The 27,448-nt window shown below is 39.2% G+C and overlaps 1 long non-coding RNA gene across 1 annotated transcript in view; it reads right to left on the reverse strand.

Moving 5' to 3' along the window:
• The window catches only part of LOC147577547 (uncharacterized), a 92,586-nt gene that overhangs the window by 39,924 nt on the left and 25,214 nt on the right, over positions 1 to 27,448 (reverse strand). The window contains exon 3 of the long non-coding RNA XR_015240391.1: positions 20,836 to 21,017. This is a non-coding gene — a long non-coding RNA (uncharacterized LOC147577547). The remainder of the gene's footprint in view (positions 1 to 20,835; positions 21,018 to 27,448) is intronic.

Consider the following 27,448-nt stretch of genomic DNA (forward strand, 5'->3'; position numbering starts at 1 on the left):
GTTTATTTATTTATTTTGAGAGAGGGAGAGAGTGAGCAGGGGAGGAGCAGAGAGAGGGAGACAGAGACTCTCAAGCAGGCTCCATGCTATCAGCACAGACCCCGACTTGGAGCTCAAACCCATAAACCAAGGGACACATATTGGAGCAAACGTACCCTTATTCCAGTATCATGTACACAACAAGTTTGCATACATAAGAGAACAGACATTTATTGCAAGTTACATCCTTTCATCTTGTGAATTCTACTATGCACTAAAAGTACCTCAAAGAACACAGATGCTGAACATACTGCACTGGTAAGAGTCTTTCCTCCTCTCTGTATCCTACATTGAAGATGCGAATGATTTCTCTTTCTAGGCTACCCCATAATTTCTTTGTGGGTTAAAAAATGTGTTAACATTTAAAGCATTAAATTAGATGGCTGGAGAACTGGCTTATCTGACCCAAATGCTCGGCCTTGCAATCTCCGCATTCCCCACAGCATTTATTGTCTTTTCAACAGATACCTTAAAAGGTATCTTAAAAGTATCTAACTTGGGTTTAAATACTGCAAACACTGGTATGGTTTATAAAATACTCAGAAGAGCAGCAAGAAAAATGGCCCGATTGTCCATGCAGTCTGTGTACTGGCTTGGTTTCAAGTATTCTGTCTGAAAGTGTACACACACATATTCCCAGGAGCTCTTTCTCATCTAGCACTTTTATTGTTTTAGTAGCTCCCTTCTTGGAATGTTAAACACATACACACACTGGCAGAGTTCTTGGTTTAGTAGATTGCCTAGGGTGACTGCATTGGAAGAGATGCCAAACTAGTAATGTTCTTACCTATAAACACCAGAAGACACCAGCACACCCTCCTGCCAGCTCTTTTCTGCCGAAAACTACAAGGAACGATGTTGCTCGCTGAGGGAGAGGGAAAGAAACTATTGATTTCATTTTAAATGAGTAGGGTTTGGGGTGCCTGGGTGGCTCAGTCAGTTAAGCATCCAACCCTTGATTTCAGCTCAGGACATGATCTTACAGTTCATGAGATGGAGCCCCACATTTGGTTCTACGCTGAGAGTGCAAAACCTGCTTAGGATTTTCTCTCTCCCTCTCTCTGCCCTTCCCCCACTTGTGCTTGCTCTCTTGCTCAGTCTCAAAAATAAATAAATAAACTTAAAAAAATTTTTTTTAATGAGTAGCATTTAAAGTTACAAACTAGATGGCACAAAAACAGACACATAGACCAACGGAATAGAATAGAAACCCCAGAACTAGACCCACAAACGTATGGCCAACTCATCTTTGACAAAGCAGGAAAGAACATCCAATGGAAAAAAGACAGTCTCTTTAACCAATGGTGCTGGGAGAACTGGACAGCAACATGCAGAAGGTTGAAACTAGACCACTTTCTCACACCATTCACAAAAATAAACTCAAAATGGATAAAGGACCTGAATGTGAGACAGGAAACCATCAAAACCCTAGAGGAGAAAGCAGGAAAAGACCTCTCTGACCTCAGCCGTAGCAATCTCTTACTCGACACATCCCCAAAGGCAAGGGAATTAAAAGCAAAAATGAATTACTGGGACCTTATGAAGATAAAAAGCTTCTGCACAGCAAAGGAAACAGCCAACAAAACTAAAAGGCAACCAACGGAATGGGAAAAGATATTTGCGAATGACATATCGGACAAAGGGCTAGTATCCAAAATCTATAAAGAGCTCACCAAACTCCACACCCGAAAAACAAATAACCCAGTGAAGAAATGGGCAGAAAACATGAATAGACACTTCTCTAAAGAAGACATCCGGATGGCCAACAGGCACATGAACAGATGTTCAACGTCGCTCCTTATCAGGGAAATACAAATCAAAACCACACTCAGATATCACCTCACGCCAGTCAGAGTGGCCAAAATGAACAAATCAGGAGACTATAGATGCTGGAGAGGATGTGGAGAAACGGGAACCCTCTTGCACTATTGGTGGGAAGGCAAATTGGTGCAGCCACTCTGGAAAACAGTGTGGAGGTTCCTCAGAAAATTAAAAATAGACCTACCCTATGACCCAGCAATAGCACTGCTAGGAATTTACCCAAGGGATACAGAAGTACTGATGCATAGGGGCACTTGTACCCCAATGTTTATAGCAGCACTCTCAACAATAGCCAAATTATGGAAAGAGCCTAAATGTCCATCAACTGATGAATGGATAAAGAAATTGTGGTTTATATACACAATGGAGTACTACGTGGCAATGAGAAAGAACAAAATATGGCCCTTTGTAGCAACGTGGATGGAACTGGAGAGTGTGATGCTAAGTGAAATAAGCCATACAGAGAAAGACAGATACCATATGTTTTCACTCTTATGTGGATCCTGAGAAACTTAACAGAAACCCATGGGGGAGGGGAAGGAAAAAAAAAAAAAAGAGGTTAGAGTGGGAGAGAGCCAAAGCATAAGAGACTCTTAAAAACTGAGAACAAACTGAAGGTTGATGGGGGGTGGGAGGGAGGGGAGGGTGAGTGATGGGTATTGAGGAGGGCACCTTTTGGGATGAGCACTGGGTGTTGTATGGAAACCAATTTGACAATAAATTTCATATATTGAAAAAAAAATAAAGTTACAAACTAGAATGAAGAAAGTACAGAAAACAAATATTTTTCAGGGAATAGTAAAATAGTAAAAGATCCAATGGGACCATGAATCTTTCTTTATCATTCTCATACAAGTTAATCATGCTTATCTGATATAAAAATAGGAAACATACAGAAGCATAGAAATCATTAAGAAATCTCATAATTCCACCTCCTAAACTTGTAAACATTTTGACTATGTTCATATGTTTATAGACACATACATACATATGATTCTGATACAGACATATAAAGAAATTTTTCTTAGCCAAATGATATCATAAATTATATTTAGTCGTACTAACTACTTTTATTACTTAACAAAAGGTCATGACTATCTTACCAGGTCAGTAAATAAATATCTACTACATCACTGCTAATGGGTGCATGGTATTTTTTCATGTGATTATACCAAAGTTATTTAACAAATACTCTATGGCTGATTTTGAATTTTTCTGACTTTTATAATTATAAATAATTCTACGGTCAACATCTTTCTACATATATTTTTGTGTATATGTCTGATTAAACCTTAGAGTAAATTCTCAGAATTGTGATTGGAAGGTCAAAATAATGTTAGTTTATCTATCTATCTATCTATCTATCTATCTATCTATCTATGTATCTATCTATCTTAGTTTTTAAATAAGTACAATTCTAAGTTACCATGTAGAAGAGTGCCAATATCCATCATTAGATGATATCTCTTTTTCTTCCAAGTTTGCCATAGTTTGGAAATGATTTTCAGATTAAAAAAATACATATATAGGTGTTTTCAATCTGACAGGTAATAATTTGTATTTCTGTTACTCTCAATGAGATTTACTCATGCATTCTTTATGCTTATTAACCACTTGTATCTTTTATTATTTGAATTGCCTCTACACTTTTTTGACTTATCTCTTCCAAACTGAATTGGAAGACCACTCTTAATATATAGGTTATAAGAAACTTACCTAAAATGTTGCAAATATTTTCCCAAGGGAACCCAGATTTCAGTTGTCCCCTAACTTGGGGGAGGGGGCTCAGAGGAAGACACAGTGTCCGAATAGCTGTCTTTGTGTTTGTTCCAGCCCCAAAATACCAGGATACATGAGGTCAGCGTGTCTCTGATAATCTTAAAAAAATCTTATTATGCAATGACCTTACTGAACATAACTATAGAGTTTTCATAGGGAAGATCAAAAACAGGTTTTGCAAAACACACCTTACAGAAAAATCCCTCGTGGACATGTCTGTTCTCATTCATTATCAGCTTTATTTGGGGCTGAAATAGGTAGGGAGTGGCTTGCAAACAACCCAGTTCATCTCAACTTGCTTCCTCAAATTTGTCCTGATGCTCAGCCAGAAAAAGGGTCCTCCAGTTACCAAAAATTGCCCTCCTTAGAAGTCAGTTGAGCTGTCATTTTATTTTGAAAATTCTCTTTGGGGATATCATGCCCAACTCCAGCAGTTTATCAGAGTATTTCTTCCGATCTTTTCCTGCCAGATCTCTCAGGAGTATTAACGTTTCTTTAACAAGTTTCTGCACATTTTTGTCAATTTCATTTCTAAGTATCTTATCTTCTTTTTTCGTTGGTACTATAATTGGTAACTTGCCTCCACCACATGATCTATTCAACTATTCTTTATATATAGGAAAATGATTGATTTGGATCCATTTTTGTGTGTGAAATCAACCACCTTACTAATCTCATGGTTTCTAATAATAGTCTCTTCTCTGTTTTTCTTAATATATTATCATCTGCCAATAATGATCACTGAGTCACCTTCTTTCAAATATCCATACCTCTTATTACTTTCTCATGTCTAATTACATTAATCAGTACTTCTAAACTGAGAGTACTAGTAGTGATGATAGAGTTCTTTATCTTTCATGACAAAAACTTATAAAGCTTCCAATAAAAATGATGATGGCTTTAATATGTTGTGTATATGCACACATATAAAATTGTAATGTCAAAGAAGTTTGTATCATTTCCTATGGCTTGGGTTTCTTATTTGTATATTGGTTTTCTTTTGCTTTTTTTTTTTTAGAATGATGAATTTGTCAGAATTTTTTTAACTTTTTTCATAGTTTATTTATTTTTGATAGACAGAGCGAGACAGAGCACAAGTTGGGGAGGGGCAGAGAGAGAAGGAGACACAGAATCCGAAGCAGGCTCTAGGCTCCGAGCTGTCAGCACAGAGCATGACGTGGGGCTTGGACTCACAAATTGCGAGATCATGACCTGAGCCAAAGTTGGATGCTCAACCGACTGAGCCACCCAGGTGCTCCAATTTGTCAGAATTTTTAAGATACCAGTACAGGATTTGTCAAAGGCCATTTAGATACCTGTCCATTAATCCACACTAAATATGAATTATCATTAAAGATGCTTAGACATGTTCATGGACTGTTAGTTCTCTTACTAATTCATAAGTCATTTCTAATACCAGTGCCATACAAGTATATTTATTGAGCATTCTGACACATTATAATAGCTAGTGATACGAGTCTCTTTATTTCTCTCAGGTTTTCTTGGCTAAAGTGGTTCAATATTCTAATCATTATTTCTATTGCTATCAAGTAGGTAATAAAAAATGACAAAATTGAAAATAATACAAAATAATTTGGGGTACTTTGATTTAAAAATTAAAAATAAGCCAAGTACCACAAATTCTAGGGGGAAGCAGAAATCAATATGAGCTTAATAAGTGATGGACAGTTTTATAGAAGATTTATTTTTTCCAGTTAAATAAGAGGATAGGCGAAGGGGGGGAAATTAATTTACAGAGTGATGAAGAAGGGCAACACCCTGATTAAGGGTTATTCAGTTTTGGCTAAAATATATTTGTGTAGGAAATCCTTGTTCTACTACAAGAAGGATATCCGTGAAGAAAAACAATGTATTATTTTGCCAAATGGTTACTAGAACAAGAACTAAGGAATTACAATAAGATAAGGAAATAAAGTCTAATATAACAATGATATTGGGTCAAGGAAGAATGAATAAGAATTTAAAAAATCTTACAAAGTCATGGCTCCTGGGTGGCTCAGTTAAGTGTCCAACTCTTGTTTTGGGCTCAAGTCATGATCTCACAGTTCATGGGTTCCAGCCCTGTGTCAGCCTCTGCACTGACAGCAGTGAGCCTGCTTGGGATTCTCTATCTTTCTGCCCTTTCCCCGCCCCCTACCCCCACCCCACTCACATACGTGTGTGCGTGCTCTCTCTCTCTCAAAAATAAACAAACATTTTAAAATTAAAAATAATCTTGGGGCGCCTGGGTGGCGCAGTCGGCTAAGCGTCCGACTTCAGCCAGGTCACGATCTCGCGGTCCGTGAGTTCGAGCCCCGCGTCAGGCCCTGGGCTGATGGCTCAGAGCCTGGAGCCTGTTTCCGATTCTGTGTCTCCCTCTCTCTCTGCCCCTCCCCCGTTCATGCTCTGTCTCTCTCTGTCCCAAAAATAAATAAAAAACGTTGAAAAAAAATTAAAAAAAAAATTAAATTAAAAATAATCTTACAAAGTGAATAAAAGTTTTACCAAACTAGAAATTTCCTATATAAATAAGGTCTTTACAGTATGTTCCCCCATAATCTTTCCATCCTTCTCATCCCAAGCTGTCTATAGTACACTGAACTCCTTGTACTTCTCAGAGGATATCACATCTTCTCTGTTACCCCAACCTCCAACATCCACCCTTTTTTCCTCTAGATACTTGTACTCCCAGTCCAGACATTGGATTCAAAGAAATTCTTTTCTGTACCTCAATCTAGGACAAGCAGCCTTCTCTTGGCTCCCATTGCATCTCATGCACACCTCTCTGAATCCCTGATTTTCTTGACTGTTTCCCGCAGTAGAGACACAATGGAAGGCATCTTAATTGTTCATTTAGCATTTAGGATATAGAGAATACACACACACACACACACACACACACACACACAGAGGATATATATTAAGTTATGGAAATAAAAATTATCCCTTTTTTAAAAGTCTTAAGAGATTGGGGACACAAACTCTTCTCTCTACTGTTCTTATTTTTCACAACCCAGTGGAGTTAAAATGTCACATAATGACTCCATAATTCCTACCCATAACTATTAATTAATTAAATCAAGGAAGTTCTCTTCCTGTACTATCTGTAAACATCAGGTAGGAGGAATCCAAGTCAGTAAGAATAAGAATAAGGGAATGATAAAGTTGGAAAGGCCCATGAAAATCATTCATCCAGTGGTTTCTAACTCTGGTTGAGCTTTTAATAAAATGGCAATGCCCAGGTCTTACCTCAAGGGAATCTGACTTAGCTTGTCTAGTATGGCCAAGCATTAGTATTTTTAAAGTTCTCCAGATGCTTCTAACATGCACCCAGAATTGAGAACAACTGATATAATCTCACTCCTTCATTTTGCTGATGAGGCGTACATGACAGGTGAAGTCACTTGGTTGAGTAGGTAGGAAACACAATGAAAATAACCAGGATGCCTCAACACACAATCTAGTTCTTTTTCCATCAAATCATACTTAGTTAATTATTTCTGTAAAGGTGAGAAAATAAATCCTGTAAAGTTTAATGACACTACATGATGCATTACAGAAAGAGTGATTAGGAAATCTACAGATTGGAAAAACCTGCTTACTTAAAATGAGCACTAAGGGTGAGATTAGCTGGACTGAAAGTATATCAACCACAAGCTGTGTGTGGTGGCACTTCAAAATACATGTAATGGGAAGCAACATGAAAAAAAAAAAAAGAGATTCTAACTGCCAGACAAAGGTAGGATCTGTGCAGGAAATAACTTGGCTGAATAAACAGAACTAGCAAAGACTAGATTATACAAACATGATTTATTTCTAATTCAGACAAAGTTGAGCTATCCAGCAACTCTATCTACTTACAATTCCCCATCTGTATAAATCTTATGCTGGTAACAAGCATGTATTTATAGCTTTCTGCAAGCCCTATCCCTGACAAAGAGAAAGAGAAGAGGGCTCTAAGGTTCACAGAAGCTGAGAATGGAAATTACATTGGTGCAAGAGGTCAAACCTTTCTCGGATTTATCTTCCAAACTTAGAATATGTAAAAAGTTAAATTGAGAATGACAATGAGGAAGGTCAATGGAGGAAACTAATATTTACTGGCAGAGGAGCAAGGGACAGAGAAAGCACGTGCTGTTCTTTTGTTTCCCTACCACAGCTCCAATCTCTACCCTCTGCCCAAGTCAACTCTATTTCCGGCCAATGGCTCATGTCATTATGGAGACTGGCAAATCCAAAATTACCAGGGCGGGCCAGCAGGCTACACGCTCAGAGAGGAACCAATGTTACAGTTCAAATCTGAAAGTCATCTGCTGTAGAATTCCTCTTGGTCAGAGGAGGTCAGTCTTTTGTTCTAGTCTGGCCCTTCGATTGATCAGATTAGGCTCACCCACATTATGGAGAGCAATCTGCTTTACTCAAAGTCCACCAATTTAAATGTCGATTTCATTCAAAAAGACTCTCATAGAAACATCCAGAATAATATTTGACCACACATCTAGTCACCATGGCCCAACCAAACTGACACATAACATTAATCGTCAACAGATTCCTGTCAACTGGAAATAATCTTATAAGTGGTGACATATAGGTAGAGGCAGTCCAACTACCTAAGAGAAAAAACTACAGAGGTGAACCATGAGCTAGCTGACTGGGAGGTTGGACTGGATAACCTGTATATTCATTTGGGGGTCTGAGTCTGGACTGTGGATATACCTCCTAGGAAGAGTGATGCATGCCTTTCTCTTTCCCCTGCATCATGCATATTCTTGCAGTTTATGTGCCTACTATTTAGAATTTCTTTTTTTAAGTAGGCTCCATGCTCAGCAAAGAGCCCAATGCAGGGCTTGAACTCAAGACCCTGAGATCAAGACCTGAGCTGAGATCAAGAGTTGGACGCTTGACTGACTGAGCCACCCAGGCACCCTAGAATTATTCTATCTTCTTGGGGCTGTCAGGCAGCTAACTGCCACTTCTTAATATTATTGCTGTGTCTGCCTTGAACAGCTAATAATGGATGTGAAAGCCCTTTGTATAATTATTAATGCCAAGGAAATGTGCAGCAATATATTGTTCTGGTCTCCTGTGGACTAGATAAACCCAGATAACCAAGCTTATTATAATTATGTCTAAAATTAAAGTAAATAAATACCTGGTGAGTGCCTGAGTGTGTATGTATGGTGTTTGTGTGTGTGTGTGTGTGTGTGTGTGTGTGTGTGTGTGTGTGTGTGTTTAATGGTTGAAAAGTACTGACTTAATGCATGAATCTTGTAACATCTATTTACATGCACTGAAACTCAGTGGTTTATTCCATTTTCCCATCTGGGTTCTAGATATGTGAGATGGTTTAGTGGAGAGTTTTGCATTGGTACAGTATTGTCCTAAGTTACCTATCATTTCTGCTTAAATCATCTGTGGAACAAGGCACCAAATATACAAATAAATTCCATGATAAGCATACAAATAATTCTCCAGTCTCAATAAGTACTTCTCTACTCATAAATTGAAGAATTGATATAGTCTCTCTGCTTTGCTGATTAGTATGAGGCTCCTTTACTTTAAAATTAGGATTGTGTTCATGAAGTAAGGTTAGAAGTTCAGGAAAAGGAAGAAATGCTCTATTTAAAAATGTACGACTATTGGGGTGCCTGGGTGGCTCAGTTGGTTAGGCGTCCAACTTCGGCTCAGGTCATGATCTCACAGTTCATGAGTTTGAGCCCCGCGTTGGGCTCTGTGCTCACAGCTCAGAGCCTGGAGCCTGCTTCCGATTCTGTGTCTCCCTCTCTCTCTGCCCCATCCCCACTCATGCTCTGTCTCTCTCTGTCTTAAAAATAAATAAAACATTAAAAAAATTTTTTAAATGTACAACTATTTATTTTTAGCTACCACTTTTTAGCATGTAGGTATTCAAATATAAAGTGCTTAGGAGGTAGGTGTATTCCATAAACTGTCATCTTTCTCTCACTTCAAGAGGCTCATCATTGGGGCGCCTGCGTGGCGCAGTCGGTTAAGCGTCCGACTTCAACCAGGTCACGATCTCACGGTCTGTGAGTTCGAGCCCCGCGTCGGGCTCTGGGCTGATGGCTCAGAGCCTGGAGCCTGTTTCCGATTCTGTGTCTCCCTCTCTCTCTGCCCCTCGCCCGTTCATGCTCTCTCTCTGTCCCAAAAATAAATAAACGTTGAAAAAAAAAAATTAATAAAAAAAGAGGCTCATCATTAACCTTTCCATTAATTCTATATCTTTCTGATCTTCCTAAATCAACACCTACTCTAAATTACTACTCAAATTAAACCCTAGTTTTACATCTACATTCTCTCTGTTTTAGTCTGAAAAGCCTGTAAGCTTTTCTGTCTAGTCCCCATTTCTGCCTCACTCCAGAATCTGGCTTGAAGCCTGGACTTTCTCAAATCCAATTGCTAGTGAGCAAATCCTCTATCAAACAGCTCTCTCACATGTCTGTGTATTAAAAATAGCTAATATGACTCACCAACACTTCTTACTCAGACCAAAGGGCAGCTCTTGCACCCCAGGGATGGGAAAGCAGAGGAGGGCAATATGTGAAGAAAAGCACCGATATTCAGAAACAATTTTCCAAATTTCATATTGATGTTGAATTTGGTTCTGGTATTTCCATCAAGAAACATATCTGCAAGTGATTTTATGTAGAATTATTCTTTTTTGCTGATTTTCCTGGAAAGTTACATTTTCTTAAATGTCTGGTATGGCTAGTATGGTATTGTCATGTTTATTCACGGATCACCCTGTTTAGACTAATATTAGAATAATGGCCCTGGTTTCAAAAATGGCTTTTGTCAAACTCTCTTTGGCCTTAGAAGTCTGCGATAATCTTGTAATTATTCATTCCTTCATGCAAGAATCATTGGATAACTTCTCTAGTTTTTAATGTTTATTTATTTTTGAGAGAGAGAGAGAGAGAGAGAGAGAGGGAGGGAGCGGGGGAGGGGCAGACAGAGAGGGGGACAGAGGATCCAAAGTAGGCTCTGCACTGCAGCAGAGAGCCCGATGGGGGGCTTGAACCCAAGAACCATGAGATCATGACATGAGCCAAAGCCAGATGCCTAACCAACTGAGCCACCCAGGAACCCTTCACTGAGTAACTTCTGTGGTGTGCAGGACTGCCATGATCCTCACTCCAGGCAGCACTATTCTCATATTCTCTGGAGTTGAGTCCTAGGGGGGCATTCCTTGAAGTTGTATACTTCCTGACAGGGATAAAAAGGCATATGTGACATAGTCACCTAGACTAGGCCCTCCAGGAGTGATTACTAAACCTCATTAAAAACAAGTAGACTATGCATTCACTGTGTTATTCATTCATACAGTCTGGTTAGTCATTAATGAAACCAAGTTTAGGTTTTTCTTGGTCTCTTGTGATTTTCCCAATATCTAGATGCTCTATCCCTGACATGAAAGTATATTTCGTAATCAATGTAAGCACAAAACAGGCAGAGATTCAAAAGTAACTATTAAAAAAAAAGTAACTATGAACTAGGCAGTAAAAATGCACTTTCATATGAAGTTTCTGTCTTGTAAAGTGTTGATAATTCTTATCAACCAATGGGATAAAGTCCAGCCCTTCACCAAACACAGCTGATAACATGACCTTCATAAATGACAAAAAGTCAAGTTTGAGTCCATCCCTTCTACTTTTTTTTTTTTTAATCAGTCTATAACAACAAAAAAATTGCCTCTCTTTAATACAGACAAGCCAGGAAGGTCATACAATCTAGTTATGAGAGGTTTTATTTGTTACCATTTATTAAAAAAAAATTCTTTCACTAAGAAAACTTTTTTTCCTAATAGTAACTGACCTCTGTCATGATTCTTTTCCACCTCTGTCAAACATTTCTAAGACTTAACTACTTAGGTTACTTAGATCAAAAACACCTTGTGATTCAGGTAGAAATAATTCTTCAAGCAGAGGAATTTATATGACCTACCTTTTACCATCCATTAAGCAGCTTTTTATGTTGGGCCTACTTGTAATGTGTATTAATGTCAGCTTGTAAGAGAAAATGACATTCAGCATTTTCACTGGTTTATAATAAGAAATCGCTATTTCAAATAACCTTCACCCATACTGATAAAAACTGGAATCAATACTGAGTGCTGGAAGAGGGTGGATACAAAGATGACTAAGACATTATCTCTTCTCTCTAAATGCATGGTCTGGAGCGTGAGACCCACATCTATTCAAAAGGCAAGCTAACAGGGGCTATAAGTGTGCATTAAACAGAGAGCTTTGAGAATATGGGAAGATTAACTCCAAATGGGGGATTTGAAAATGTGTATAGCCACCACGTGGGGATGTCAGAGGAAGGAGAAAACAAGGGGATTAAGAAATGAAGAGAAATGTAACAGAAAGTTTTGGAGAAATTTAAGAATGGAAGTCTGGTTGAGGAATTCAGACTTAACTGTGTAAATCCTGGGAGTTGGAAGTAACATGCTCAGATTTGTGTTCCCTTAGTACAGGTTAATGCATTCTCCCTGTTCCATACAGGGTACACTCAAAATTGTATTACTTAAGGTCTATAAAAATCTCTGCCGACCTATTCTGTGTTGCTGTCCTCTTGCCCATTCCATTCCTGTCTGAGGACTTCACTTCCACCAAACAGACTTTCACTCTCACCACCCAGCATGTCAGGATTCCTACCACCTTTGTTGTTTCCCTCAAATTCTACCATAAATCTGGAATCCTTCCTCATTCTTCCCCAGATACCCAATTTATACACTCAGCATTTATTTGTATGCATTTACACTAATTACTTTTTTTTTTTTTTTAGCTGAGGGCCTAGCATATATTAAGCCCCGTGTGAGATACAAAGTTATACCAGATTAGGTCACTAATAATCAAGGAGTTGATAACTTGTCTAAATCCTATCTATCCTCTGAGAGAACTTCTCCAGACCAGCCTGGCTCCTGAAATGCTATGGTATGTTCAGAGATGTCAGTACCAATTACGTAAAAGATCTAAATTATTTCCAAAGTGATCTCCTTTTTCTTGAAATATTATTTGAAATATTTGAAAATATTTTCTTGAAATATTATTTCTTGAAATAATAATAATATTATTATTATTATTGTTTATTTTTCATCAGTTAAATGATTTTGAGTTCCTTCAGAATAGGAATCCCATTTCACCTTTCTCTATAGCACTAATTAAAATGTTTTCTATATTATAGATGCTATAGTGCTCAACAAATAATTGGCAATCAAAGAGAAGTTAATTATATACATTATATATTATATTATAAATATTACTAGCAAATAACTATATAATATAAATACAGAAAATAGTATCAATATCAGCATAATAGGCAGGTATTATGATATAGTGATTATATCTGCATTTTTAGTTTCATGAACCAATAATTTCTTCATGCATATATGTGCATATGTATATATGGCCAAAATTTTATTTTCCTAATTAAGATTCCTTCAAAAATCTATTGTTACATAAATTGTACCACCATAAAGTTCTGTGAAAAATCTCTTACTCTGTCATCAGATTTTCCTAAAGCTGAAAAAAAATCAATTTTTCATAAAAGCAGAAACATTATTTCAGAATAAATAAGATTTTAAATTGAATAAACATGAAAAATCACTATAGCATCTTAATTATATTTGTCTTGCCATTTGTTTTTTGTTTTATTTTTTTTATTTTGACATTGAAATCATTTAAGTAAACTACAGAAATGTGGAAAAGAGGAAGTAAAAGCTAGAACAAAAATGTCATAGTACCACTGGTTGAGTGATTCTTTTTTAAAAATATTTATTTATTTATTTATTTATTTATTTATTTATTTATTTATTGAGAGAGAGACAGAATGAGTGAATAGGGGGGCAGGGAAGAGAGAGACGGAGAGAGAGAATTCCAAGCAGGCTGCACACTGTCAAAACAAAGCCCGATGCAGGGCTCAGACACACGAACCTTGAGATCATGACCTGAGCTAAAACCAAGAGTCCAATGCTTAACCGACTGAGCTGCCCCTATTTATTTTTTGGGAGACTACAAGTGGGGAGGGGCAGAGAGAGGGGGACAGAAGATCTGAAGCAGGCTTTGTGCTGACAGGCTAACAGCAGTGAGTCTGACACGGGGCTCAAACTCACAAACCATGAGATTGTGACCTGAGCCGAAGTGTTGGTTGTTCAACCAACTGAACCATCCAGGTGTCCCCAAGTGATTATTTCAATTAATCCTTGTAAAAATCCTGTAAAGTAGGTCTCCATAAGCTCTAGTCAGACTCAGAGAACTTAAATAACTTGCCCAAGCAAGGTCCCTAAAATACAATATTCAAATCCAGGTGTCTGTGACATCAAAGTCACATCTCTGCTGTGTCTCCTGGTTCTACACCCAGAAAAGGAGTACAGACTTTGAGGAAGAAGTGGTGGGGTGCCTGGGTGGCTCAGTAGGTTGAGCATCTGACTTCAGCTCAGGTCATGATCTCATGGTAGGTCCATGAGTTTGAGCCCCGCATTGGGCTGTGTGACAGCTCAGAGCCTGGAGCCTGCTTCAGATTCTGTGTCTCCCTCTCTCTTTCTGCCCCTCCCCCAGTCATGACCTGTCTGTCTGTCTCTCTCTCTGTCTCTCAAAAATGAATAAATGTTAAAAAAAAATTAAAAAAAAAAAAGTGGTGGCATTTTAAATTGAGCCTGCGGCGGGGGCTCCTGGGTGGCTCAGTCAGTTAAGTGTCTGACTTCAGCTCACGTCATGATCTCACAGCTTGTGAGTTGGAGCCCCACATCAGGCTCTGCACTGACAGCTCAGAGCCTAGAGCTGCTTTCGATACTGTGTCTCCCTCTCTCTCTGCCCCTCCCCTGTTTGCACTCTTTCTCTATCTCTCAAAAATAAGTAATAAAGCATTAAGAAAAATAATAATAAATTGAGCCTCCAGGGAGTGCTGGGTTTTGCAGGGCAGAGACAGGGTGAAATATTCCTGTGTCAGGGAGAAGCTGTGCTAAGGCATGTGGCAGGGAGTCTGGTGGATGCTGTGGTGAGCATCCCCTTTCCGGACTGGAGGCATTTTCATTCCCCCAACAGCTGTCAGGTTGGTGGGTGATGGCTGTCTGCGATTTGCTATCAGAACCACCTCTCCCAGGGGCAGCCCACACAGATAACCACTCAATGCTGGATGAAGGACTAACCCCCTTGCCTCATGGTGGGACAACTCTGAAGGGACATACAGCTCCAGAACTCTGTTACAACTGCATCTCCCCTAGGGGATCCTGCGTGGCTTAGCTAGTTAAGCTTCAGACTCTTGACTTAGGCTCAGGTCTAAATCTCATTGATCTCATGCCTCCTAGGGTTCTGTGCTGACAGCCTGGAGCCTGCTTGGGATTCTCTCTGCCTCTATCTCTCTCTAAAATAAATAAATAAATGAACATTAAAAACAAAAACAAAAAAAACAACTGCATCTCCTCTATCTTCTGCCCAATCCTAATTCCTTTGCTCCTTGATAAACTTTCTACATGAAAGTTTCCATCTCACAGTCTATTTCCCAGGCAAGTGGCCTATGACATTAGGAAATATAACCATAAACAAACAAACACAGTATGGTATATAACAGTGATAAGAGAGAGATAAAATTCTGTTTGGAGAAAACCTTGAATTCCATGCTAAGGAATTAGGACTTTATCCTGTGGAACAGTGGCTATAAGAATGCTTAGGGGTACAGGAAGAAATGTTTATTATTATTCATATTTTTACAAATGTCTACTCTTCTCTGTTTTATAAATATAGATAATATATTAGTAACATAGTGCAAACACATGCACAGAGACACTGGTAAGTGTTCTAATTTTTTTTTTTTTTAATTTATCACTTTAGCCGGGTTTTTTTTTAAGTGTTTATTTATTTTTGAGAGACAGAGAGCACAAGAGAGGGGGAGGTACAGAGAGGGGTTGGGGACAGAGGATCCCAGGCGGGCTCTGTACTGACAGCAGAGAGCCCGATGTGGGGCTCCAGCCCATGAACCATGAGATCACGACCTAAGCCCAAGTCAGACGCTCAGCCGACTGAGTCATCCAGGCACCCCTCTATTCTCATTTTTTAAATAGATGTGCACAATCAAAAATTGAGAGTACACAGGTCATGATCTCGCAATTCATGAGTTCAAGCCCCACGTTGGGCTCTGTGCTGACAGCTCAGAGCCTGGAGCCTGCTTGGGATTCTGTGTCTCCCTCTCTCTCTGCCCCTCTTCCACTTGTGCCCTCTCTCTCTCCCCCTCAAAAATAAATAAATATTAAAAATAAAATTTTTAATTGACAGCTACTGACATTGGGAATGTCAATGAAGTTTTGTTTTTGTTTTTGGATTGTTTTTTCATGAATAAAGATATGTTCGGGATAATTAGAATAGTGATTCTCAACCTTCAACCCAGGAGAATCGCTTGAAAATTACTAAACAATATTGACAACCAGGTACCACCCCAAACCAATGACATCGTTCTCTGGGGTGCAAACAAACATCGATATTTTTCTTTGCCCTTGATGATTCTAAAAGAGGACTTCAACCACCTTCATTTTGACCTCAAACTTTCTAATCGATTATGTTCTTCTTTCCAGTTTATCTCACAACTCAGGCAAAAGGCAGCGGGCAAAGTATCCCCCGAGGGGAACTGAAACTATCCCCTCAAGTAACAAAGACCATACTGAACTAGCAAGACCCCATGTGATTGATAACTATCTACCTGATCTTTACCACCCACCTGCACGTACACCCCCACCATTACCACACATTTTCCTTTTATCAACCTGGAAGTATTACCTGCACTTTGGAGACAAGCTTTGAGACGCTAATCCACTGTCTTCCAGGTGTTGGCCTCACTGAAATAAATTCCTTTCTTGCTTCACCATCACTTATTTCTCTGACTTTGGATTTTGTTAGAGGCAAGTGACGAACCTGGTCTGTTTGGGACGCACAGAGCCAGGTTCTCTTGCACTTCTGCATCCCAGCTACAATTCCAATGTTCTGGGGTTAAGAACCACCAAATTAGAGTTACAATCAAATTTTGTTTTTTGGTTTTTTTTAAATAAGAATGTCTTTAGAAATATATATATTTATTCATTTATTTATTTATTTATTTATTTATTTATTTTAACGTTGGGGCAAAGTCAGTTGAGTCTCTGACTTTGGCTTAGGTCATGATCTCACAGTTTGTGAGTTCAAGTCCCACATTGGGCTTGCTGCTGTCCGCCTGTCAGTGCAGAGTCTGCTTCAGATCCTCTGTCCCCTCTTCCCTGCCCCTCCCCTACTTGGGCTGTCTCAAAAATAAACATTAAAAAAATTTTTTTCCATGACCTGAGCCGAAGTCAAACGCTCAACTGATTGAGCTACCCAGTTGCCCCTAGAGTTACAATCAACTTTCGTCTGAGTTGGTCAATAAAACATTATAATTCTTAATTCAAACTATTAAAGATCCTAAAAAGTAACTATCTAGTTACTAGATTTGAGAGATGCTTTCACCTTAAATGTAAGGTCTGTGGGGCGCCTGGGTAGCTCAATTGGTTAAACGTCTGACTTGGGCTCAGGTCATGATCTCATGGTTTGTGAGTTTGAGCCCTGTGTTGGGCTCTGTGCTACCAGCTCAGAGCCTGGAGCCTGCTTCGGATTCTGTGTCTCCCTCTCTCTCTGCCCCTCCCCTGCTCACGCTTTGTCTCTCTCTCTCTTTCTCTCTCAAAAATAAATAAATATTAAAAAAAGGCTTTTTTAAATATAAGGTCTGTATTGGAAATAAACATGGTTATTCTCTCCACATTTTATGTTTACTTCCTTATAAAGCCTGGCAGTCATGTGAGCAGAAAGAAATGAGTAACACACCCATTAAGAGACCTTTCACATAAACCACTTTCTTATCTGCTAGAATTCTAGTGAGCTCTCAGCCTCTCAGCATGTTTTTCACAATAATAAAATACACACAATGACCCTCTTACTCTTCTTTACCAGTTGATTATTTAATACTGATTAGCTTTGAAATGCAAATAGCCCTATCAAATAGCAAGCGACTAGCCCTCACCTAGGCTAAAGCTGTATTAGAGTGAAAGCCAAAACCATTTTACACAAAGACAATATAGTCCAGCTAAAGGCTCCTCAAAGATCTCCAATTTTTTCAGGATTATATTCAGGATATGAAATTCTTTGTACTGACTAACAGATTATCTTCTCTTCTAAATGCATTAACCCTTTGCTGACCATTAGCTGAACTGTCAAAGCAAATATAATGCTTTCAGCATTTATGTTTACATCAAAAATGACCGATACCAGTAGGAGAGAGAATTTGTATAGAAGAATCTTATCTAGGCTATTATATTAGGACCACTATTTTTCTTAAACAGAGAGTAACAACTTTAAAGCTGCAATATACCTTTGAGACTACCTAATTCACCCTCTTCGGTTTACAGATAAGCGCCCAGGTCTAGCGTGCCTTTACTAGGTCAGTATTTAGGCTGGAGGAAACAGGGTTGGGTTGCTGAACGGTAAATTCCTGGTGGGGTGGAAACTGAGCTGGCTTTGGCAGGCGGGTGTTAAACCAGCTGGAGTCCCTGGCCTGAAATTCAAGGCTCCAGAGGAAGAATGAGAGGTTGAGCAGGGCCTAAAACAGGATATCAAGACTAGGGCTGATTTCTCAAAGCAGCAGGAAGGGATGAGGCTTTGGTCAGGTCCCCAGGCTGTACACCATAAGCATGGTATGCCCCCCTCTGCCACCCCTCCACCCCCCACCCCCCAGCCAGGTGCTCAGGTCAAACTGGGCATTCCTCTGTGGTGCTGATGCCAAGAAGCCAGATTAACATCTCAGTGCGATAGTTTAGAAATGATACAGGACCCCCACTGCCCGCCCTGTTCCCCACGCCCCCGCCCCCGTAGAAATGCAATGCCTGCCCCAAGCTATGAAGTGCCATCCTGTTCTTCCTCTTTAAAAATATCTACTAGTGGGGCGCCTGCGTGGCTCAGTCGGTTGAGTGTTCAACTTTGGCTCAGGTTATGATCTCATGGTTGGGGAGTCCAAGCCCCCGCACAGGGCTCGCTGCTGTCAGCACAGAGCCTGCTTCACAGACCCTGCTTCGGATCCTCTGTCCCTCTCTCTCTGCCCCTCCCCTGCTCTCTCTCCACAATAAATAGGCATTAAAAAGTATATATCTACTATTCAAGATATCTGCTTGGTGGTTGCCCAAAGGGCTCAGGGGAAGGGAGAATGAGAAGTTATTGCTTAATGGGTTCAGAGTATCAGTTGGGGAAGATGAATAAGTTGTAGAAATGGATGGTAGCAATGGTTGCACGACACTGTGACTGTACTAGTTGTCGCCGAACTACACACTTAAACATGGTAAGTTTGGGGGCTCCTGGGTGGCTTAGTCGGTTGAGCATCCGACTTCGGTTCAGGTCATGATCTTACTGTTCCTGGGTTTGAGCCCACTTTGAGCTCTCTGCTGTCAACATGGAGCCTGCTTCTGATCCTCTGCTCCTCCCCTGCTCACGTTCTCTTTTCCCTCTCTCTCACAAATAAATTTTAAAAAACAGTAAAAAAAAAAACGGTAAATTTTATGTTATGTATACTTTAACAGGAAAAAACCCTCTGCCATTAGTTCTTCATTCACTAATATCTGCTTTTGAATAAATTCCTCATTCTTGTTTACTTTTATTTAAGTAAAAAAAAAATCTCCAAAAAATTCAAGAATTCTGTTTGAAGAAATCATTTCCAGACTGAAAATCACTTGTTATAGACAGTGAAATCTCTGAGAAAATCTATTTTTTTAATGTTATGTCAGAAGCAGTTGGTAAATGAAGAACATAAAGAATTTTAAGTTTCAGAGAGCTGAAGTTTTCTCACAACCCCAGATAAAAACATTAGTTCCTAACATTACTTCCTCCATCCCCTCCCAAAAAGATCTTTAATAACACGGAAGTGTCTCCTTGTAAGTATCTAAAACATGCCAAATAAAGGAGAGGGGAGGCTTTCTGGATTTGTTGTTGGCTGTCATTTAATTGTCATTTTACGGCCAAGGAAATTGAGGATTAGAGAGGTTAAGTATTTTGCCCGAGGTCACACAGTTTGGAAGAACTGGGTCTAGACTAGAATCTAAAGCAATCAAACTCCCAATCCTCATTGTTAACCATTTGCTTTTCATATGCAAATGTATTTCTTGCTTCAAACTATGTAATAATTATAAATAATGCAATAGGGATGGGGGTAAGACAATGGCATTGAGTAATACCCCAAACAACTAAAGTAAATTGCTTCTAAATAGTGCAAGAGTCATAAAGCACTCCATCTGGAACGTCCCTCTAAAAGCAGGTCATCGGGACATCTGGGGGCTCAGTCTGTTAGACATCTGCCTTTGGCTCAGGTCATGATCTCACGGTTCTCAGGGTTTGAGCCGGGCATCGAACTCTCTGCTGTCAGCTAGAGGCTGTTTCAGATCCTCTGTCCCCTTTTCTCTCTGCCCTTCCCCCGCTCGTGTTCTCTGTCTCTCTCAAAGAATAAACATTAAAAAAAGTTAATAAGAAAAAATAAAAGCAGGCCATCAATAAAACCCTCTCACCACAGCACTGAAAGCAAAAAAGCAAATCATTTTGCAGAGAGCAATTAGCATGACGTAGATGTAAACTCTGGGTGTTTCAGTCTGAACCTTGAACAGTTGTAGACAGACTGAAGATTTAATACAGTTTCTATTCCCCACACCCACAGCAGCCCCACCCCCACCCCACCCCACCCCATACCAGGAAGTTCCCAGCTGGGCATGAATCTGCATGATACCAGCAAGGAGGGTGAAGACTGGTATGAGAGCTTCAAAAGGATCAACGGGTGGATCAGAGCCAGAACAAGAGAACAAGTAGAGAGTTGCTTATCTTACTTTTAGCTGCAGGTTTTTCCAACACCCTATTGAGAAAGTGTTGAGTCAACACCTTTGTGATCATATATAGTCTAAATATCTTCGTGCTCACACGTATCAGGAACTGTTGGTGCATGTATTTACATTTAGGTGAGCCAGACCTAGGGTAACACTATAGGCAAAAGCAGCCATAATTTTCTATCTCCCCAGATCTGCTCCTCTTATCCTTTGGGAATTCCAGTTTTTTCATACCCTCCAGAAATGGTCAAAGAGGGACTAGAGATTATTTTTCCATAAGCAACTTGGTCTAGTTCATGGAATCATTTCTTTCCTCTCCTACTCACCTCACTGCAGTTATTAGATATGACTCTGGTAATTTCCAATCTGCTGAATGGCAACTGTGATGCTGACGTTTGCTGAAGCTGCTGCCACTGCTGTTGAACATGCAGAGGTGTGCCGTTTAGGGGCCAACATCTGGATGTAGAAGGCAACGATTCCCTTTGTCTGATCCATGAAGTCAGATGGCCTGGGTTCAAATGCAACTTTGTCATTCACTAGGTATATGAATATGAACAAGTCTTCGTGTATTTATCAAACGGGAATTTCAATAGCCCTTACCTGATAGAATTGTGACATGATGCATGTAAAGTGCTTAGCTAACATTAAGTGCTTATTATAAACCGTCTTAGATTATCTTAGATGGGGTGGCTTATAAACAACATAAACTTATTTCTCACTGTTCTCAGGGCTGGGCAATCCAAGATCAAGGCGCTGGCAGATTCAGTGTCTAGTGACAGCCTGCTTCCTGGCTCATGGAACATCATCTTCTCACTGTGTCCTCATATGGTGGAAAAGACAAGGGAGCTCTCTGTCTTTTACGAGGATGTTAATTCCATTCATGAGAAGCTTCACTCTCATGATCTAATCTCCCCCAAAAGTACCCACCATAACATTGGGGGATTTAGAATTTTGAGAGGACATAAGCATTAGGTCTATAGCATGAACTAAGCAATGTACTAATATCGTTTTTATTGATAAGAAGCAAGGAGTGGGGAGGGGTACCTGGATAGCTCAGTCTGTTAAGCCCCCAACTCTTGATCTCAGCTCAGGTCATGATCTCACAGTTCATGAATTTGAGCCCTACATCAGGCAACACACCATCAGTGAGGAGCCTGCTTGGGATTCTCCACCCCCCCCTCCTGCCGTCCTTCCTCTGTTTGCTCTCTCTCCCCCCACTCTCTCTCTCTCTCTCTCTCTCTCTCTCGCAGAATAAATAAACTGAAAAAAAATTTTTTTTTAATGGTAAGAAGCAAGGGGAAGATGCCACTCTCTGCATTCCATATAATAAACAGCTCTGCCCCTTTTCAACTTGGTCTTTAATGACAACAGCCCCCCACTTTAGGGTCTAGACTGGCCGGGAACGACATTAATGGTAGACAAGGTGCTAAACTCAGAAACAGTCTTCTATACAGGCCCATATGTGACTCTTGGAGTTAACCAAGTATCCAGGACATTTAATAAACTGTACCTAGTTTATTAATTACATAATTCCAGTACAATATTTTTTTTTCTTTTTAAAGTACCAAAAATGATCAGATAAAAAAGGAGAATATACTTAATTTTCAGGGACTTTCAGGCATTGTTAAGGAGGACCCCAAATATAATAAACTTCTCTAAAATTTGAGTTGTCCAGGTGCAAAAGACACAGGTAATATGAAATATCTCTTACAGAATGGTGCCTGGTGAATCATATCTAACCAACATTAAGGATTTCACGAATTCCTCTTGGGAATTATCTTAAAAAAAAAATCAGTCAATGAAGAGATTGAAGCAAAGAGTTCAGAAACAGAGAAACTGTAGTGGGAAAGCTGGCTGTGAGTATAGGCTCTGTTAAAAACGCAGAAATGACACTATGGAGTTACTATGGAGATTTTGCTACAGGCTGGAAAATAAATGTTAAAAATCATATAATGTATAAACTATAATAATAGTCTAAATAAACATTACTAAGAGGAATGCCAGAAGCGATAAGGTCCTTGATCTTTTCTTAGCAAGATGTTAATTACTATCAGCTAAGATATAAAGGTTTTATTAAAAAATAAACACAACTTCAACCTCTTTGTATTTTTCATAAGTTGTTTCCTAAAAGGATTCTTTCAGGGGCACCTGTGTGGCTCAGTCGGTAGAGCATCCAACTCCTGATTTCCGCTCAGGTCATGATCTCACAGTACATGAGTTCAGGCCCCATGTAGGGCTCTGTGCTGACAGCGTGGAGCCTGCTTGGAATTCTCTCTCTCCCTCTCTCTGCCCCTCCCCCCCATTTGCACTCTCCCTCTCTAAATAAATAAATAAACTTTTTTTAAAGAAGACTCTTTTAGAAAAGATTACCTCTTGTAGTCAAGAACTATGTCCTGATTTTGAATTTCAACAACTCCTTTAGCTTCACTTATTTCTTTTTTGTACTGTATATCTGAATTAAATTACACTTATAAACAGGACTTATTATCGCTCTTCTTCCTTGCTGTCACTGGAAAACATCTTAGGTGAGTTTCATTACTGTGGACTTGTGGTTCAGGGCAGACTTGCAGGGCTAAGCAGGCCCTACTTCCCCTTTTGATTCAGGGTCAAGCCATGAGTCTCACTCCTACAGTCTTATTTCACGGGCCCTGCTGCATGGCTTGCACCTGGGCCTTGGACGGGACTACTTAACCCAATCTATGAACCTACCTGAAACCAAACTTCAGGTAGAAAACTTAGGGGTCAAGAATTGGGGCAATTTGTCTCCCTTCCCCAAAGACAGCTGGGCTCCTCATATAAATAGTTTCCTTCAATTTTTCAGTTAAGGAGCTGGCTTTAAACTAAATGCCTCTTTCTTCTGTATCCTATCACCCATGCCCTCTAGTATGCACAAGTTATAATGCTCTGCTTAAAGATGGTCTTCTGTCTTTATCCACTGAGGAGGGAGTGGCAACATCTTTTGCATAAGAAGAAAAAGAAAATATTCATGTAATCCTTTCTAGGGCATAAATTTGACAGATTGTCCTATTAGGTAAGTAAATAAAAGCTTAATATATATATACTTGTAGTTCAGTTAATTCAGTGAAACACTTCAGACAGTGCTAGAATTGTCATAGTAATTTGGTACCATGAGTGAGTCACCTTGGAATACTACTAATACTACTACTACTAATTAGTAATCTAATACGTTTTATCTATTGGTGTTCCAGGAGAATATGTACCTCTATTATTTGTCATGAGAATTACCTCGTTAGTATATTAATGGTAACTCTTTTTTTTTTTTTTTTTTTTAAGAGTGTTTTTTAGGGATGGCTCAGTCAGCTAAGCTTCCAACTTAGGCTCAAGTCATGACCTCACACCTCATGGGTTCAAACCCCATATCAGGCTCTGTGCTGACAGCTCAGAGCCTAAGCCTGCTTCAGATTCTGTGTCTCCCTCTCTCTCTGCCCCTCCCCTACTCACACTCTGTCTCTCTCTCTCAAAAAATAAAGCAACACTAAAAAAAAAAAAAAAAAAAAAAAAGAATGGTTTAAAAAAAAATGTTTATTTAGTTTTTAGAGAGAGACAGAGAGGGAGGAGTGGCAGAGAGCAAGGAGATGGAGAATCCCAAGCAGGCTCCCACCTGTCAGTGCAGAGCCCAATGTGGGGCTCGAACTCATGAACTGTGAAATCATGACCTGAGTGGAAGTCAGGTGCTTAGCTGACTGAGCCACCCAGTTGCCCCTATTAGTGGTAATTCTTGATTAATCTTGGTGTTACATGTTGAATGATTGTCAAGATTTCACCACAAAAAGGCAACCATTATGTGTACATCTTTAAAGAGGAGTATAAAATTTCTTAACACTTCTAGAGAACATAAAATGAGTCCATATTTTAATTTCTTTTATGTGCAGCTAGTACATGTAAAAAGGACATTTTTACTGCTTAGGATACAGACTCTATGCAATAACACTATATAAAACTTTAAAATTAAAAAAAAAACACTTTTATATTATTTTTATTACCTGTAATATTTTTTTTTCTGATTAGAATATTACTATTTACTACAGAAAACTTGGAAAATACAGAAAAGCACAAAGAGAAAATTAGTCACCCATATTTCTTCAGCCAGATTTAAACCTGTTCACATTTTTTAAGTTTATTTGTTTGTTTTTTGTTTTTTAGATGGAGAGAGAGCATGAGCAGTAGAGGGAGAGCAGGAGCGAGAGTGAGAGCGAGAGTGAGTGAGAGAGAGAGAGAGACAGAGAGAGAGAGAATCTCAAGCAGGCTCCATGCCCAGTGGCTCAACGTGAGCTGAAATCAAGAGTTAAAGGTTGGGGAGCCTGGGTGGCCCAGTTGGTTGAGTATCTGACTTCAGCTCAGGTTGTGATCTCATAGCTCGTGAGTTTGAGCCCTGTGTCAGGCTCTGAGCTGAGCGTGTTTCAGATTCTGTGTCTCCCTCTCTCTCTGTCCCTCTCCTGCCTCACACTCTAAGAACTAAATAAACATAAAAAAAAAAATTTTTTTTTAATTAAAAAAAAAAAAAGAGTCGGGTGCTTAACCAACTGAGCCATCTAGGTGCCCCAAACTTGTTCACATTTTAATGTAAGATCTGTTGCTATTTTTTTACATACATATGTGTACCATTTATTGAAAACATTGGGTTCTTACCATACATTTAGTTTTATAGTTTGATGTCTTTCCTTACCATATTGCAATTTTTTTCATGTTATTCAGTATTCTTCTGTGATGTTTTTTAATGGCTGGAGAAGATATACTCTGTTTAACCAAACTCCTATTTTAGACATTTTAAGTTATTTCTTGTGTTTTACTATTATTTACTTTAAGCAATTTCTAGAAGTAGAATTTTTGGGTAAAAGTGCCTGTACATGTTGCAGGCTTATGATACCTACTGCAAATTGCACACAGCCAATGTCTCCACCCCTCCCCCATAGTCACACTAAACTTCATTTATACCCTCACTAGAAATGCAGGCAAAGTCCTGTTTCCAGCACCTATCATTGCTAATTTCTTTAATTACTAGAGAAGGATTTTTCCCCTCATATATTGAATTGCCTTCTATGTACTTTGTCTGTTTTCTAACTCGTGTATTCAAATTTCCTAATGATTTTTTTACTTTGAAAAATAAAATAAATAGTAAGGTAATTATCCTTTTCATATATTTGCAAACACTTTCCCAGTTTATTATTTTCCCCTTTAATTTTGTTTGACATTTTTTTCACATAGAGATGTGTTAAATTATTTATGTTGTCAACCTTATCAATCATTTCCCTTCTGTTTTCTTCCTTTGGTTTATGTAATTACACAGGAGTATTCACTCAGTGAAATTCATCCAGCACACTTACAATTTGCATACTTTTTCTGTATGTATATTTCAAAAACATTTCCCAAAAATGAATCAAAGGTAAAGATCTTTTCTAGCCTCTAAATATGTGTGTGTACACACATGCGTGCACATGCATATACACACACGTATATACATATATATTCTTTTGGCTATTTTATTCATTTTTAAAATTCTTTAATCCATTTGGGTATGCTGTCATAAAGTGAACTAACCAAATGTATTTTTCCAAACTGTCAATTAATTTTAGCAGAATCATTTTTCTTTGAGTATAGATAAATACCTTTTGTCCCCCCTCAACCTCAGCATCCACATTTGCAAAATGAATAAGATGGATTGATCTCTTCCCTACACTCTGTGTCTAAAGTTCTATAATGTAGTAACATAAATGTTAAATAATAATCAATGGTGATTTAAAACCCTAAGAGGAGGAAACCAAAACTAAATATACCAACCAGGCACTTCATCTAACAAGTCCAGACAGACATGAATAACCAACCTATTAATGGAATTATGTTCATACGAGCAAAGTTCAACATGTTAAAAAGGATGAAAATGAACGTAGAAAAGCTCTTTCTTCCATACTTGTAAATAGTCCAAGGAAGAAATTACCAGCAGCAAATCTAGCCACATCAACAGTAGAGCATCATCTTCTCCCTTCCAGAGTGGGAGACCCATTTGCCCCCCCTGGTTCCCGCACATCCACATAGCCCTCCATCAGCTCCTGATATTGATCTTGGAAGCTTTGCAGACATTGACCTAGTTAGGTACAGAATCGAAATTGAATTACCATTTTCATGTTTATACAAGTCAATTACCGTTTGCCCTTGAGCTCTTCAGGAATTGACACATTCAGTGAGTAAATTTTGGTACTGAAGCTTTTAATCCCAGAAATTGGACCTAACGGGGTTTAGCATAGGAGCAAACAGGAGGTAATTCTATTCATTATTACTGAATCACTGTTGTTTTCAATGTTTCTAGTCTCCTAATTGGAGAAGCATACATTGCCGTCACCTAGCCTAGCACCAGCATTTTTGGGACCTTCTGCTCCCACTATCATTGTCATGACCACCTACTGCCTCCTGGAGTAGTAACTAGGGCAAATTCATGGAGGCACCAATGCTCCCTCATAATTATGAGGACCACCTCCCACCACGGTAACCTGAGGTCCTCTCTTAATTCTTTGGTCTTTAGAACATGGGGCTTCATGAAATCAGTATATATCCCCTTTGACTCAACACCCAGGTGCTCCTGGAATTCTGGATACCAATATTCATTAAAGGCTCATATAGCTCAGGGCACCTGGGTGGCTCAGTCGGTTAAACGTCTGACTCTTGATTTCGGCTCAGCTCATGATCTCACAGTTCATGAGATAGAGCCCTGCATCGGGTTCTATGGTGACAGTGCAGAGTCTGCCTGGGATTCTCTCTTTCCCTCTCTCCCTTGGCCCCTCCCTCGCTTGCACGCACTCAGTCTCAAAATAAATAAAACTTAAAAGTTCATACAGCTCTTAAGACTATTGACAAGACAAGCCATATTCATTGCTAAGGGCAGGAGTCAGTAATGAATTCTACTTTGTATTTACAATTGGGAAC

This window comes from Puma concolor, chromosome C2, assembly GCF_028749965.1.
Source record: "Puma concolor isolate L17-30 chromosome C2, mPumCon1.1.hap2, whole genome shotgun sequence".
Taxonomy (NCBI): Eukaryota; Metazoa; Chordata; class Mammalia; order Carnivora; family Felidae; genus Puma; species Puma concolor.